Genomic DNA, 15806 nt, shown 5'->3' with positions numbered 1-15806 from the left:
AGGTGTGAAAACAATAGTAGAGCATTTGTTGTCTCCTAACTGTTCAGACAGTGGAAAACCTTTGTGTACTCGAAAGTAATACATCATTCCTACCACTGAAGGAGCAGTAAGTGCCATTCACAAAAGGAAGAAATACTCCAAATAACGGTTAGAGCTTCCCCCCCACCTTTCTTTTCCTGCACTAGAGATATTGTCCATCCCAAGTAACACAGTTTCTGCTCTAGTAAATTCCTCTGTTTAATGAATAATATGTAGGAGAAGATTCCATGATGTAAAAGACCAGTTAGACCAGCTATAAGCCTACTGAATAGATTCAGGGAGATGTTGTATAACATTTTTTTGAGTTCAGCTGCAAACTGATGATGCTTTTTTTTTTTTTTTTTTTTTTTCTTTCTGTGGGAGGTACCTATTTTCCTTTTACTGTGCTTCCTTCTCACAAGAACAGTGTGGACCTCCTATACACCAGCATGCTTGTGAATACTGTACAGAAAAGAGCTTCCTAGTTCTCTCAGGGAAATTTTCCTCTGCCTTTGCAAAAGCTTAGGGCTAGTATCTAAATCCAGACGGAGGGATGGAGCACCAGTGTCTTAGGGAGTACCTTGGTGATGCTGGGCCAGACTTTTCGCAGACAAAAATCTCATAGCTCTGCTGACATCTGCAGAAGCTGAGGAGGATGTGCCTCTGCCTGGGCTCATGGCAGGTTCAGTCCTTACAGAGCTGTGGAGAAGTGAAGTGAGAATGAAGCTACAGAACCAAGCAAGACAAAACTATTAGTGTCCTAAGGAAGGCTAGAAAGACTATGAAGTGTCTAGAGAGCAAGACTTAGGAGAAGTCTCTTAGGTCCCTTGGCGTGTTGTGCCCAGAGCGGAGGAGCTGAGGGGAGGCCTGATGGCGGCTGCAGCTCCTCACAGGGAGCGGAGGGGCAGCGCTGAGCTCTGCTCTGTGTGACAGCGACAGGGCCCGAGGGAACGGCATGGAGCTGTGTCAGGGGAGGGGCAGCTGGGGGTTAGGGACAGGGTCTGCACCACAGGGTGGTGGGCATGAAACTGTCTTCCCAGGGCAGTGGACTCGAGCCCCAAGGAGTTCAAGGAGTGTTTGGACGACTCTCTCAGCCACTTGGATTTTGAGTGATCCTATGTGGAGCCAGCAGTTGGACTCAATGAGCTCTGTGTATCTCTTCCAAGTGACTCTAACATAAGCCTGTGAAATATTTTGTTATTCCAGGTTTGGTGAGTGCCTCTGCCTCACAGAGTTTAAATTTCCCAATGAGTGTCTGAGAGAAGGCACATAGCTAACTAAGATCTTTGCCTGGGGCAACACAACAGCAGTGCATCTTATCTACCAAAGTCAGAGAAAGGAAATGCCCATCTCTCCGCTTCAGATCATCTTCCAGAAGCCTCAACCCAGGGCAAGACCATCAATGTACATTTTATACAGTATAGGACAGTTACTGCCCCAGAGGCTGTCAGCTGAACATACAGGCAGAAAGAGCTGCACAAACAGGTGTTACTCTTCCCGTTCAGGCTCCTGCAAGTGCCCTCTACTACCCAGAGCACAAGAATGCATAAAGTACCCTCAAACTGTTGGGAAACTTGGATATGCTTCTTTTAGGGGGACACATTTTCAGTATTGAGAATGTCCAGTGTTCTGGTTAACAAGAGAACTGAAGTGCCTGCTACCCTGAAAAGTACATCATCTACCCAGTCAGAGGCAACCTAAGTGCCTCCATCCTACCGTGCACCTCAGAAGATTTGCAGAGACCCATCACAGAGTGCAGAAAAGCACTTTGTGATGATCTGATGATTCATTCTCAGGATTTTCTGAGAAGTCTAGTAACAGGAGAACAAAATATCTTTTTTTTTACTCTGATGATTCAGCTCAATCCAATCCAGGTCAGTCTGCTAATTCATTTTATGAAAGCCATGAGATTGTGTGATGGGATGCCAGGTGGCTGAAGATTTCATATGAATCTGTCAAGACCTTTTCCTTCATAGGGAGCTCCTCAAAGAGGACCTGAGCATTCATATTTGGAAAGAGTCAGTCTTTATTAGACCAAAAACTTATTTGTCAAGTCTTAAAATTTAGTAGACGTCACATGACTAGTTAAGATAGAAGCAGTTAAAAGGGTTTATGAACAAATCTGCCCCTGCCCATTGCTTCCTAGAGAAACTCCCGCCATCACTCTCACTCTGTATTTTGGAATTTCCTTTGGAGTAGGAGCTACCTGAAGAGTCTCCTCAGCACTCAAAGAAATTTTATCTTATGTCAGCACAGGGGTCTGGACTGAAGTGTGCTCACTGCTTCTCAGCAGTCTCTCAGTTCCTCGCTGTGCTGCAAATTACCGCCTTGCTGCTGCTTCCTCCCATCCACATTGTGATCTGAATGTCTCTCCCTTAGGCAGATTCAGTTGCTCCCTAAGGGAAGGAGCATTACGTCTAGATGCTTCTTCACTCATCTACTTTTTTCTTACAGGGAGATAATCTATGAAGTGAGGGCAAACCAAATAGGTCCTGTCTGCCACCACTGTTTGCCAGCAGATGGCAATTAATATTTGTTGCTCACAGCTGTACTAGGCGATCCAGTCACATCACTTCCCCAGCCTTTGCTTCTTGTAGTGATGCAGGCAGTCTTGCACAAGTTCCTGCTCACAGGACCGACACTGAAGGACTTGCTTCCCAGCTTCATTGGTGTGCAGAGGCTGGAGGTTGTGTGTGGTGAGGAATCAGCCCTCAAGTCTGCAGGTTAGGAACAGCTGGTATGCTGGAGATTAAGATAAGGAGAGACGACGTCATTAGATCCTCCCACAAGCTAGACTTCAGTGAATATGAACAGGAAGTTTCAGCAAGCAAAATTTGGAAAGAGGACGTTTCTAAAGAAAGCCACTTGCTCTGTTGGGATTTTGGGGGTGGTGGGTGTGATATTCATAGTGTTGAGACACTGAATTTGTAAAAAGTTTGAGAGGATGCTTTAGACAAGAAACTCCAACAAGTATCTGTTTCAAGCAGACTCCTTGTCAGATCTGATTGAAGCTATCAAAGAAGTCAGCTTTAACATGTTAGTGAGTTTTCTGAGAGAGTGATGTAAAACCAAAGATGTGTTTAAAAGTAAAGGAACACAGGACTTAATCTATCAAAATGAGTTTTTTATATCATGCTGGCATCAGAGAAGGCTGCAGAATCAAATACCAGCACAATCCTCATCACCATATTCTTACATCCTGCTCATGAAGACTTCATGTTGCCCAAGGGAGGAGGTTCTTGCTCAGCCCCAGCAGTGAGACTTCTGCAAGGTGTTCTTACAGCAGGACCTTCAGACCTGGCTTACAGGAGTTTTGAAGACAAACAGGCCTCCCTTGGCCTGTTAGCAAGCACAGCTGGACTGGTGCCCTTATGCTTGATGTCAGTCTGAGCTAACTGATGGCTCCTTCTGTCATCTACAAGGACAGTGTTACCAGGGGTTTGGAACTAAATAGTTCTTAAGGTCTCTTCCAACCCAATTGTTGTATGATTATACCAATGCTGTAGGCCAGACAAGGTCAGCAAGACCAGAAGAGCAAGACCCCTCGGGTACAGGTTGGTGATAAATGACTGCTGCAAGACATAGGCTGGGTTTCCTTTCTGGGAAGATTTTTTTACACTGTATTAACACCTCCACATGGAATCAGTTCTCAGAGTTCTCCTGCTCTAGCATGTTATTAACACAGGCAACTAACTCCCAGTCCAGCCAAAGGGCTGGGACTCTCCTCCTCTTGCCTCTACTTATTCCTGTTTCATCCATTTTGTCTCCTATGGTTGTCATGCTTTCCACAGCTTGTGATAAACTGCCTGCAACTGTCTGCAGGCCTGGAGTGTAAAAACCCTACAACTAAATGAAAATAACCTATGCCAGGAGCTGGGCACACCCAAGACTCAGGGAGGCAGTGAACTTTCCTGAATTCCACCCATTATGCTCTTTCAGCATTTCTGCCCAACAACGCTAAATGAATTAAGAAAGCTTCAGAAAAAAAAAAAAAAAAAAGATCAGCAGGGCAAAACCGCACCACGGAAAACTATTCCTCACTCAGCAAAAAAAGAAAAGGAAAGTGAGTAAAACAATGCGAACGATTTATACCACTCCTCTTAAACAGCTTTTCAAAAGGCGGTGTGTGGGCACACCACAATTATTCATTTTTAAGCTGTATCTCACCACTGTTGTGAAGCGGATTCTGCAAACTTGCTTTCTGAAGCACTCTGGGACTCAACTGTGACATCCTCTCTAGCCCCGCATTCGGGAGAGGGAGGAAGTTTTCTCCACAGAGCCTGTCTGAGGAGAAACTCAGAGCACCTCTTCATTATGTCATCCCATTCGCAGCAAAAATTGTTTCTATACCATCTAGCTAAAACAACAAGCTGCAGGCACTGACTGCAAAAATGCTAGCCTCAGCTCTCTCCATCAAATTCAGCTGTATGTTTCAATCTGAAAATACAAAAGGTGACTGTGAGATACAGGAATACGAGATGAAGCTCATACTTTCAGAACTACCACAGCCTACCATACACCTAGGAGACGTAGCACCATGGAATAATAAGAAAAACATGGCCTCGAATAGATGTATTTAGAAAAAAAAGCTTGCTATATTTGATATAGTATCACAGAGGTACAATTAAACATGTGTGCAAGAGCCTGGAAAGTAGAGAGCTCAGTTCTCAGTAAAATACCCAGAAGAGAATAAATGCACCCTTTGGAGCCCCTCTCCAGTCTGGATCAGTGTTCAGTAGTCCTAGTATAAATAAAACTGTTTTGTTTTTCCTCAAACCACGTGGGCAGTAGGTCACAATACGTGTTATGTGAAGGGTTCTGAGTATTACCTTTTCCTACATAGTCTTGGATGTCACACATGGGTCTCTGCTTCATAATCTGGACTTTTTGTAAGCACCCTCTAATGAGCTCCTCTGCTAACACAGTGCAGTTTTCAAGCTCACATGAAAGAACTGATCAGATTCTTACATTTTTGCGTGAGCTTTAACTGATGTTTTGCTTAATTAGAGCATTCTTTCATTTTTGATTTTTTTTTTCCCCAAATGTCAAAGCTGGTTGCTTCAAAGGATCGTTTCAGTCACCCCTGCAGGAAGAGAGAAAATTGCTCAGAAAGATTAAAGAGCGCAAGAGAGGGAGGTGCAGACAGAGACAGAGTGCAGAACAGAATATCTATCGAAAGCCTGATCCTACTCCCACTACAGTGAATCTGCAGAGAAAGCAGAGAAATCAGATGTAATTTTTGCATCTAAGACACATTCATGACAATATACCAGAATAGTAAATGCAACTTTTGTGACATTCGTGAGCAATGTTTTTGCTGAAGCTCACAAGAACAGCTCCAGAAAAGCTGCTGTTAATCCTGCATTCTTGGTTCCTTTCTTCTTCCACCCAGCAATTCAAATTAAATGGGATAGGTCTTAAATCGCAGTACCTTTTTTCCTCCCAAAAACACACCGCAAGTGTTAAGCCTTGGTGATGGAAATGTATTTGACATATTTCTGTAATGTTTTCATTCTCTGAATTCACTTCAGTGTTTCTTCTGCAGATCATGCCAACAAACAGAAATGTGTAGATGTAGAATTCGGGAGAATGCAGTCTGGCTGCATTATGCATTTCTAAAATATCCATCTCATTTCATTCCAGGCCACAGTGACATGCCTATATATTTTAACAAGCAAAGCTGAGGGAATGATGCTTCAAAGGATCTGTAAATACAGAACCATTGACTTCAGTGCTGTGGAAATAGGAATATCTTTACATAGCACTGCAGCATGCCACACAGATGTATTCAGAGCGGAAAAAAACACACCACCTTCTTCAGGCATTCAGCTTCACCATTGCTCAGAATATGACAGGAGCTTATGCTGCCTATGTAGCCAATGAATAATGAAGGCTACTTTTCCTGGTGGGAGGAAGGGATGAACAAAATTGCTGAGATTTAATGCCAGAAGCGGCTGACTTGATTTGGTTTTCCCAGATGTATTCAGCTAAAGTTCTGTGAAGGACCAGGATCTTTTTAGGTACTAACTAGAGACAACAGACCTCTCTAAGTTTTTGGAGGAAGAGCTTAGCCCTTTTTAAAGATGTTCTTAGAATCTACACTGTATCAAAGACAAATAAACCTAAGAATAAATCTAGGATCTTTCTAGCCCAAGCCTGGCATTATCAAAATAGATAAAGAATCTAAAAATCATTCAGTGGCAAAAAATGAAAAAAGTTCAAAGATCGTTCATTTCAATCTCCCTTCCCAAGATAGATTACCTGCTGGTATCCATGTTTTTCAAAGGCTGAAAAAGGTATAAGGATGAAATGGTTGACTTAGGAATTGGAAAGTGTGCCTTCATTCCGTCACACAGGATAAACCTGTAAGGAGAACTGATAATGAGATGTTAAGATGCTCTATATACAATATATTTTGACGTTAGGTTGATAATATAGATAATTAAATTACTAGCAGAGTACTAGAAGATGCACTGACTGGAAGTTTGAAAAGCCAGAGCCAGATGAAAGACACGTCTTTTGAAGTATCACACCATTAAAATGGTGAGTAATGGAGGAAATGCTGCACTTCCCAAATTCCTGCTCTGTAACAACCTAAACACTCCATCCCCAAACTGATAATGGAGATGTTACTTGTATGGTTGATGATAAAGTCTTTGTATCAATGTGTTAGGTGTCTGCAAACATGTACATTCAGTAATGTACATAGGATTGTTGCATGAATGTCACAAAAAGGCTGCTTTTCTTGATTCCTTAGCCAAGGAATATACGGCAAAGTAATTAATCGAGCTAAAATCTTTGTCTCAGCTTCCCCACTAATACATGTGTTCTTCAGTGTGGACCCAGGTCCTCTGGACAGCCAGGGTCCTCCTGCTCAGTTTCTTGTGAACTTTCAACTGTTCTTTTGCTTCACCTGCGTACTCCTGCCCATTCAGCAAGGTCACAGGCAAGGCTTGCAACTCAGGGCATTGTTTTGGAATTCAGTTTATTTCCAATCGATTTCTGCTTTAGTAATAACACTCCACCCTCCAAGCTCAACTTAAAATAAACACCTCTCTTCTCTTCCTTACCGCAGCTTCCCTAATTTTCACAGTAGGTCATACTCAGCCCATCCCAACTCCTCTGTTGAGGTGTTGCACTGATCTGGAGGTTTGGGTTACACACTTAACACTTAGTTTGTGCCACACATCTCCTTTACTCATCTTCCTCTGCTCCACTATGAGCCATACATAGCCACTGTGCCCTCAAGGACATCGCTGCCCTCATGGGGATCTCCATCAGCATGGAGGTGCCCCTGCTATTATAAACTCATTATAAACTCTCTATAAATATTTTGATGGTATTTACATTTTCTTTACAAACTCCACTCTTTGTCTCTAGAAAACTGACTATAGCAATTAACATCTCCACAGCCAGAATTTACCACATATCCCACTCTCCCCTTGACCCTGCAAACCATCATATCAAACCCAGATTTTATCCACTGAAAGTCAACCCCTTGCCTCTGCAGATGGGTATATGAGCAATCTGAACCCATATCCTTCGGACACTCCACCCATTGCTCCTGACAAATGGATGGGGGTTTTCATAATCTGAACACCTCGTGCAAACGTCTCATCTCATCTCTGCAAGGCATCCAAACAAGAGCATCATACCAGTTTAAGATATATGCTTTTCATGCTAAAATATAGTGAAAAATAATTACAGACAAAGATTAACATCACTATTGGAGGTACCAGTAAGTTCCTATGGTCATTATGGCTTTATCCAGACCTCAAACTGTTGGTGGACACTTCTCCTAGGCATGAGCCTTTCCCCATTTGGGGAGTAAAGCAATGCAGGGTGCAGCACTCCTGGAGCTTGCTCTATGTCCTGTAACATTAACTGAACTCTGACCTTTCCACAGTGCCTGCAGTCCCTTAACCATCACCACTCAAACTCTGAGGGACTTTTTCTCCCACTTCATCATATTCATACCTGACCCCTCTTCCTTTAGAAACCTATAGTAGTCCCAGCATGTGAACTAAAAAAAGTAAAAATAGTTGAATATTTACTTGCATTTCCAATTCAAAGGAAAAAAAGAGGTTTGACAGTGAAGTTATGGTGCTCCATTTTATTTCTCATTATTCACTATCCTGGGCTCCGTCTCATTTGACATACTTTCAGCAAGACATGCACAGTTAGTTGACATGTGAGTTAAACCAAATGGGATGTTGCAGACAAAGCTTTGTAGAAGGCTATCCAGGCAAAGCAATTAGATTTCATTAGGCTTACAGCAGGAAAAAAAAAAAAAAGCCATGTATGCACCACAAACAACTACACATGCAAGAAATAGAACAGTAATGTGAAAAGAAAAAAATACAGAAAATCAAGCATGTTTAGAAAATGAATGGGAAATGCAGGGAGGGAAGGAGTGACCGGGCAGGCCTGGAGTCTTCTCTGGCAGAACAGTACAGAGAGGACAGGATCATTCAGAATTCTGTGGGCAAATTAGAGCCTAATATTACACAGAAGCAATCTCTTTAGCTCTTCAGTGAATTCTGGGCACAGGTTAAAGACAAATTCCTGACTGGGATTCACAACACATGGCTAATCTCTACTTCTTTTTGGCCTCAGAAAGCATTGCACTGAATGTACAGGACAGTTTTGTAAGGTTCCCCCCACTTCCCATCTGCTAGTCTGAAGATAAAAAGCATTTCACAAGCCATCAAAAATTACACAGGAGAAGTGGCTGTGTATTATCTAAGTGATAGCTGTGAACTTTTTAAAAGAAGTGAGGCATCCTTGGAACATTTTCTCACTGCAAAACTTAGGCTATTTTTTGTGGCCATAAGACTTGAAGGCATTAACAGCCAGAGTGGATAGTCTAATGATATTTAAGTGAACTGAACATTATTCGCTCCACAGTTAGCTGCATTTGTTTCTGTTAAGAAAAGAGACAAGTAATCAGTGGGGGCAATGGGTCTCACAAATCATTTTCTGAAAAAAAAACCTACAAAGCTGAAAACACAGCGCACCAGAGGAAATGCCAACAAAGGCATTCCTCCTAACAAAACATGGCTGAGAGAGTGCAGAAATACTCCACTGTGCATCTCTACTTGGCATGCACATATGGCAAATGAAAATCCAAGCTTTTGCCACGTATACCAGTTCTATACTTACGCCAGCATTCTGCTTTTTTTCCTTTATTTATAGGCTCTCTAAGGCAGCCTTTTTTGATGTGCGTCTTTTACAGAGATTTGCAGATGGAAGGTTCGCTATATTTTTAGGATAAGTACATTACTTTGTGCAGGGCTCCTCTATACTCTCAGACAATGCATTCTTCATCTGAGCTGTTTTTCATTGGATTAGGTAAAAGCCAAGACCAGAAAACCCATGAAAAAATACAATCATGACTGGGAACACTTACTTTGATCTACTTGCATTGTTTGTCCTCAAGGAATACTTGGATGACCTAAGAATACACCTACCTATCTGAACAGAGGCAAGTTTGAAGAGAGTGAAATCAATGAATCTAGATTATGACTGCAACAAAAAGAGCTGACAGAAAACTTTGAAGAAAACTTTGCAAAAGAAGATTGCTTTCTACAGAATGGAAAAATTATTTTATATCCTGCCTGGGATGAAATTCTTCTGAGCACTCATAGTGATTTATCCATACACATTTCATACAATGAGCCTTTCGTAAAATGATATATATTTTACACGACCTTTCTGTATTTGTCTACTTGTAACTTGGACCTTAGATCGCATCCCAGAAACCACTATGACAAGTAATTAAATGAATTACATTGATCACTTTTTATTAACTGTTTTTCCTTTTCTTAGTCTCCTATTCAAGGTCATAGGAGCAATGCAGAACTGCCTTTAAATCTACAACAACAACAATAATAATAATAATAATAGTATTGGACTTAGTGATGTAGTTTAATATTATTCACAACTTTGTCTAACTGCAGTTGCTTATCTCTTTCTTCTCCCTTGACTGGACTCTCCCACTATCTCCATTATATCAAATACAGATATTTTCTTGCCATATCTTGAATCAGATCACTCTGCAGAAAAAAGGAAGAAACTCAACATTTTATTTATTTATTTAGGAGATGAGCAAGGTGATCTACCAGTGAGACTGCAGACCACCATGTCCTCGGCAGACAGACTGATGGGGACCAGGCTGCCTTCCTCTTCAGCAGATCAGAAGTCATGTCACGTGCAATCACAATCCCGGATACCCAGGGAAATAATGGAAGTTTTTGTGCACCACTTCTCTTTTATTCCTGTGAAAGAAAAATATTTCTACCTGGAATTTACATTCCATGTAAACAGGCAATAACTGAACCATAAGCTGGGGAAGCTATTTGCTGAGTAGTTATTGGGTGAGAAACAGCAGGCTGTCAATCTATTTCCTATATAAACTTACGACATCTAGTATGTCTTGCCTTATTTAAAACAGAGCAATGATCATACTATTAGCTTTCAACAATACCTGAATGATGATCATGAAATTGAAGCAGTGAGTAAACTAGACAGGAATAATGATAATCAACAAAGAAATAAAATAATTGCAAGTGAAGTGTAAGGGCACAGCTAAGGCAGGGGTCTGTCATGTAAAATGACAACATTTTAAAAGGGAACAGCCACAGCATTCTATATGACATTGCAATGATGAGAAAGATCAAATAAATATTATAGTTCAATAAAGTAGAAATTTAACTGCTGAGTAACAGTAATGCAATCTCGCAGTATGTCAAAGATAATAAGTTTTAAGAATTGAGGACTTCAATTTAGCAGGGGCCATAGTGAAGAGCAATACCCTTATGCATGTAGTAATACTGAGTATATTCTGAAGTCTTTGTTAAACTGCACTTAACTTTGTTAAACCCCACTTAACTTTGTTAAACCCGTGACTGAAACCTGTATTCATTAGGCTGCCAGCCTGATCTACAGCACACCAGCAAATACATGTATGAAGACCACAACTTTTATAAATAACCATTAAATACTCATTTTTGGGCCACAAGTCATGGTTATAATGAATTCGTATTGATAATTACATTTCTTTTCAGTTCATCTATAAATTGAAAATAGTCTTGTGCCTGTTATTTGGAAGAGAGGCATTCAAAATGAATTGCTGCATCTGTTTTATGAGTGATTAACATGTAATGGGTGCAGTTTATTTTTTATTAAAAGAATTAACTTTTTGTAATTGCCTTTTTGTCTTTAGATAGTTCACTCTCACCATATCAGGACAGACTGGAAATCTCTATGTAAGCACGGAGACACCTAAACAGACACATATCCACCTGACAAATGCCTTAAATTAACAAGTTTGTGGCTGGCATTAATTCACTTATAGCAGATCGTTGTTTTATTTGCTCTGGAAGATTTTCAGCTGCACAAAATGAGAGTTCTGAAGAAAACAAAGACTGAAATTCTGACATTTCTGAATGGGTGGTGCTATTCTGCGCTGCACAGAATAGCAATACTGCATCGTAAGGAAAGTATTCATGGGACATGGTAAGGTATGAATAGCACAGCAGTATACCTGTGACTGAATCAACTACATCAGATTATCACTGACAGATCTTTCCCAAGTCTGTACCCACACAGAGGAGTTATCTGTGAATATCAGCTCTGCTAGAAACATCTTGACAATGAGAGTCTGTAGAATACATACAACTTTATCAGAGGGCAAATGTGATGCATTACATTCTGACAAGTGATAGGTACCTTTGAGAATCTAAATTCTCATTTTTACCTCAGCTATTTTCCAGTTTCTGGGTGCTATTTGAAGACGATTAGGTTGTGGATAAAAGTTTTAGAGTGATGTGGTTGGACATAGCCCTCTGCTGAAGATGTACGTTGCTTCTAAGTATGTAAAGGAACAGTGGACTAAAAATATTTAGCCCACCTCTGTTTAGAAAGAACAAAGATGTCAGAAAGAGCTGAAATTTTGGGGACAGTCTCAGTAAGCTTCCTAAAACAGAAGCCAAGTGAAACACAATATTGGTGATGAATACCATGAATACAGTATAAGTGAACAGCAAGAGGTAAGATTCAACTCAGTGGAGGAAGTGAGGAATGGAGAAGGCCAGCAGGTATAAAAAAGGATTTCAGCTGTAGACTAAGTAAGGTCCCAAAGTCCTGTGACAAAGCACAAGTCTTAGCAAAGACAGTGATTTCACACCACCCTTTTGCTCTCTTCAGCACGGTATTGCTTTTACTTCTTTTAACACTCCATTTTTTCATATATGTACTGTCATTCACCAAGCATTCCCAGCATTTTGCTGGATGGAACATTCTGCCTTCCTGAGGATGTCTCTGACAGTCATTGGCACTTCCTTCCAAAATTGTCTGGAACAAGCATTTGGCTAAGCATCAAATTTTATGCCTGTCATCATTAAGACAGTGCAGCGGCTGCTGTTTTAACTGCTTTCCTTGACTCCCATTGTTTTGTATGTCTACAGCTGACCCCCTACCAGACATATGATCCCATTACTTGCAAAACACAGATGGATTCACTTCATCTTATAAAGCATAAACAGTTACTTGGAAGGTAAAAATGAACAGCAGTGGCAGGAGAAAACAGCTACATTTGTATGTCTTTGCACAGAAATGTCATTTGTAGCAATAACATTTGTTCTGACAGAACATATGGAGACTGAAGATAATATCTTTGCATCGTAGCAATATTAATAACTTTGGTACCCTATAATTACACAGTAAAACACTTAACCAGGATGAACGCTTCTGAGTCACCCATATAAGATTTAGTCAGCAATACTCAGCAGAGCTGGATACAGTGCAGAAATAGGTGTGGGAAGGGAGCAGGATAAAGCTACAGCAGTGAAAACACCTGATAAATTCATGACTCAGGTGTTCATCCCTTCTATTTTCTAACATGATAGAAAATGTAGGATGCTCTGAAGTCTCACCTGGCCACAAGTCAACATTCGCAGACGCCATCAGAGCTCAGTGAACCCTCACTGTGAAATCACAACCCTATGGAACACTGGGAATCACACAGAGTGATTTCCCAGAGCCTTTTCATGCACAAAGGTGGGAATCAGCTGCAGAAAGTCTGTATGGGCTGGTTAGAATGTAATGCTATCAGTTGGAGATTTTGTAGGTGATAAGTAGGAGGTGTGTGCCCAGCTTACATTTGCTTCACTTGGCTATCCTTAACACTTTGAACCAAGGTTTTTTTTTTTAATATAAATTATTTAAAAGCTTGCCTTAGTCACTGTCAAAATATTTTTCTGAGGGGAATTCTAATTTTGGAGTAACTTTTCTAAACTGTTCCCTTGGTGTACATATACAAGCTTTTTGCCACCACTTGCCTAGCAGTAGCAGCTGCAGATCAAGCTTTAAAACAGCACTAATAACAACAGCCCAAGTTTCACTCAGAGAGCTGAAAGAGTTAAGATAAACATTTTAGTTTCAGTGAGCTATTCTGATGTAAAGATCTTGATTTTGTGCTTTTTTCAAGAGCAAGACCCCCTCAAATTAAAACAAACAAACAAATAAACCAAACATACTTGCACATGCCTACTTCCTTAAGTATAGGTGTCCCAGAGTGTTCCCCTTTGGTGAGATGGCTTCTGTGCCCATTTCACCAGTCATCCAGTCATTTCCTTTCCCAGTCCCTCCTGTGCGTACCACTCTGTAGTTTGAGAATGTCTAGTGTTAGCTGGTATCAGGACCTGATCCAAGATGCTACCGATCTGGTGGTCCTCATACTGCTATCCCATATCCTCTTGGAACATCACCAGATATTCCCTGCTTTGCTGCTCGCTGCTTGTCCTTTCTTGCACACCTACCTGCTTGAATAAGACACTGCTGCTCTGATGACAATTCCTACTATGGCAGCTCTCAGCAAAGAGTAGTTAAAAAAGTCTCTTGCAAGCAGTAGACTCAAAAATAGTTTCCCCCACTTCACAGCTTACAAAAGACGGCATCTCATTTTCTTCTGTTTGAGGCTGTGATATTTGCGTTCTAGTCTGAACCCAATGGCTTCAGTGACAGACTCTGAGTATATGTAAGAGTTCTACAAACTAACACAACTAGAAACATCTCTCCCTTCAGGATATAGGCCTGTCTTTGCCAGAAATAATCAAAGAGAGGCCTAAAGGAAGGTGAGCCACAAGCCAAGGGGGGCCTCACAGCTGTCAGTGAGAGGCCTCAATAGTCAGTATCCATCCCACAGTGACCAAGTCCAACCAAGAACCCAGAGGCAGAAATCAATCTGAGATGTCAGCCTGCATGCCAGGGCTAGGATCAGGTTCAGTGATCAACCAGCTGGAAGGTCCCAGATTGAACTAAGAAACCAGCCCACAGGCTGAGATCCTGATCAAGTAACAGTTACAGTAGCAGTGGAATAGAAGCATATTTCCAACAGTATTCAGTCAGGAACACAAACTGCAGGCCTGAGCTTAAACAGAGCCGCAGTATCTATGGGTATTGATAGAGGCCCCAGATGAGGCTGGTCAGCATTGATTTACTGGTGCCCTCAAGGCCCTGACAGAGATCCTCTAAAGTTCAATAAAGCCATAAAAGCTATTTGTACCTTCCTGGCAACCCTTTCATTTCTCTCTTCCCCCTCTAATCAGAGCACAGCTCAGTTTTTGGCACAGAAAGAAGCCCTTACCTGTTTGTTTTTTTTTTTCAAGCTTCTACTGAGAACTGTTGATGCCTTTTTCCTATTCTAACATCCATACATTTGTGCTCAGTTGTGATCATGTGTTTTAGAAATTACTGGTACTGCTCAGCAATGGAGAGGTAACTGTCACAGAGAGAATCATAGAATCATAGAATGGCCTGCGCTGAAAAGGACCACAAAGATCATCAAGTTTCAACCCCCCTGCTATATGCAGGGTTGCCAACCACCAGACCAGGCTGCCCAGAGCCACATCCAGCCTGGCTTTGAATGCCTGCAGGGATGGGGCATCCACACTCTCCTTGGGCAACCTGTTCCAGTGCTTCACCACCGTCTGTGTGAAAAAGAGAAAAGAGAAGATGGTCTTGAAAACATTTCCCATGTCCCTTCCACCTCAAAAGACTGTGATTCTATGACATGAATTTCCAAAATAACGATCTCTATGGTACATTCTTCTCTGAAAAACTGCAAACTCATTGCCTCTGGGCATGAAGCGTAGGAACAACTGGACCACACTCAGGATGACTAGTGGGCACCAACTCCAGTTTCAGCACAATTCTCCTTTGGGTGAGAAGCAGCAGTCTCCTCTCCTTAGGGGCAGGTACTGTTCCAGGCCTGGACCTCTATCTGTTACCAGGACTTCTCAGAGAGTACAGTATAATTCAGAACACGGACAAAGCATTTGCATGGACTCCAAACAGAGCCAAAGGCAGCAGCAACCTTGGTTACAGAAGGCAGCATGATCTTCCACATGTTTCAGTATGATTTTACATTCCCCTTACCTAAACGTAATGTGCAGACTACTGATTAAAGATGCTTTAAAACAGGAGTGCCTTTTCTGTTCTTCCTTTCGATTTTCTGCCTTTTCTGTTGCAGGAGAACAGAAAGTGAGCAGTTTTAGCTCACTAAAACGGGATGATCTCCTTCATTCTAAATCATATCCTCTGCAACATTTTAATTTTTCTCCCCTTGTTTCATTCCTTTGTTCCACCTGCATGCTAAGACTGGGAAGGGATATATGGTGAGACAAAAAAGTATACAAAGGAGGGAATATTACAAAGGAGACGAAAGAACATTTTGTATGAAAATGTTTGCAAACTGTGTCAGACGCATAAAATGACTTCCTTTCAAA

General features: G+C 41.4%; 1 long non-coding RNA gene across 1 annotated transcript; it reads right to left on the bottom strand.

Annotated features, from left to right (window-relative positions):
- Positions 1 to 10094: 10094 nt before the first annotated feature.
- LOC121109075 lies at positions 10095 to 14852 on the bottom strand. Its single transcript, XR_005861173.1, has 2 exons — positions 12954 to 14852; positions 10095 to 10295 (listed from the first exon to the last, which is right to left on the bottom strand). It is a non-coding gene; the product is annotated as an uncharacterized LOC121109075 (long non-coding RNA).
- Positions 14853 to 15806: the final 954 nt, after the last annotated feature.

Source organism: Gallus gallus, chromosome 1 (genome assembly GCF_016699485.2).
Source record: "Gallus gallus isolate bGalGal1 chromosome 1, bGalGal1.mat.broiler.GRCg7b, whole genome shotgun sequence".
Taxonomy (NCBI): domain Eukaryota; kingdom Metazoa; phylum Chordata; class Aves; order Galliformes; family Phasianidae; genus Gallus; species Gallus gallus.
The sequence above is the reverse complement of the archived record's forward strand: the minus strand, read 5'-3'. Positions and strand labels throughout refer to the sequence as shown.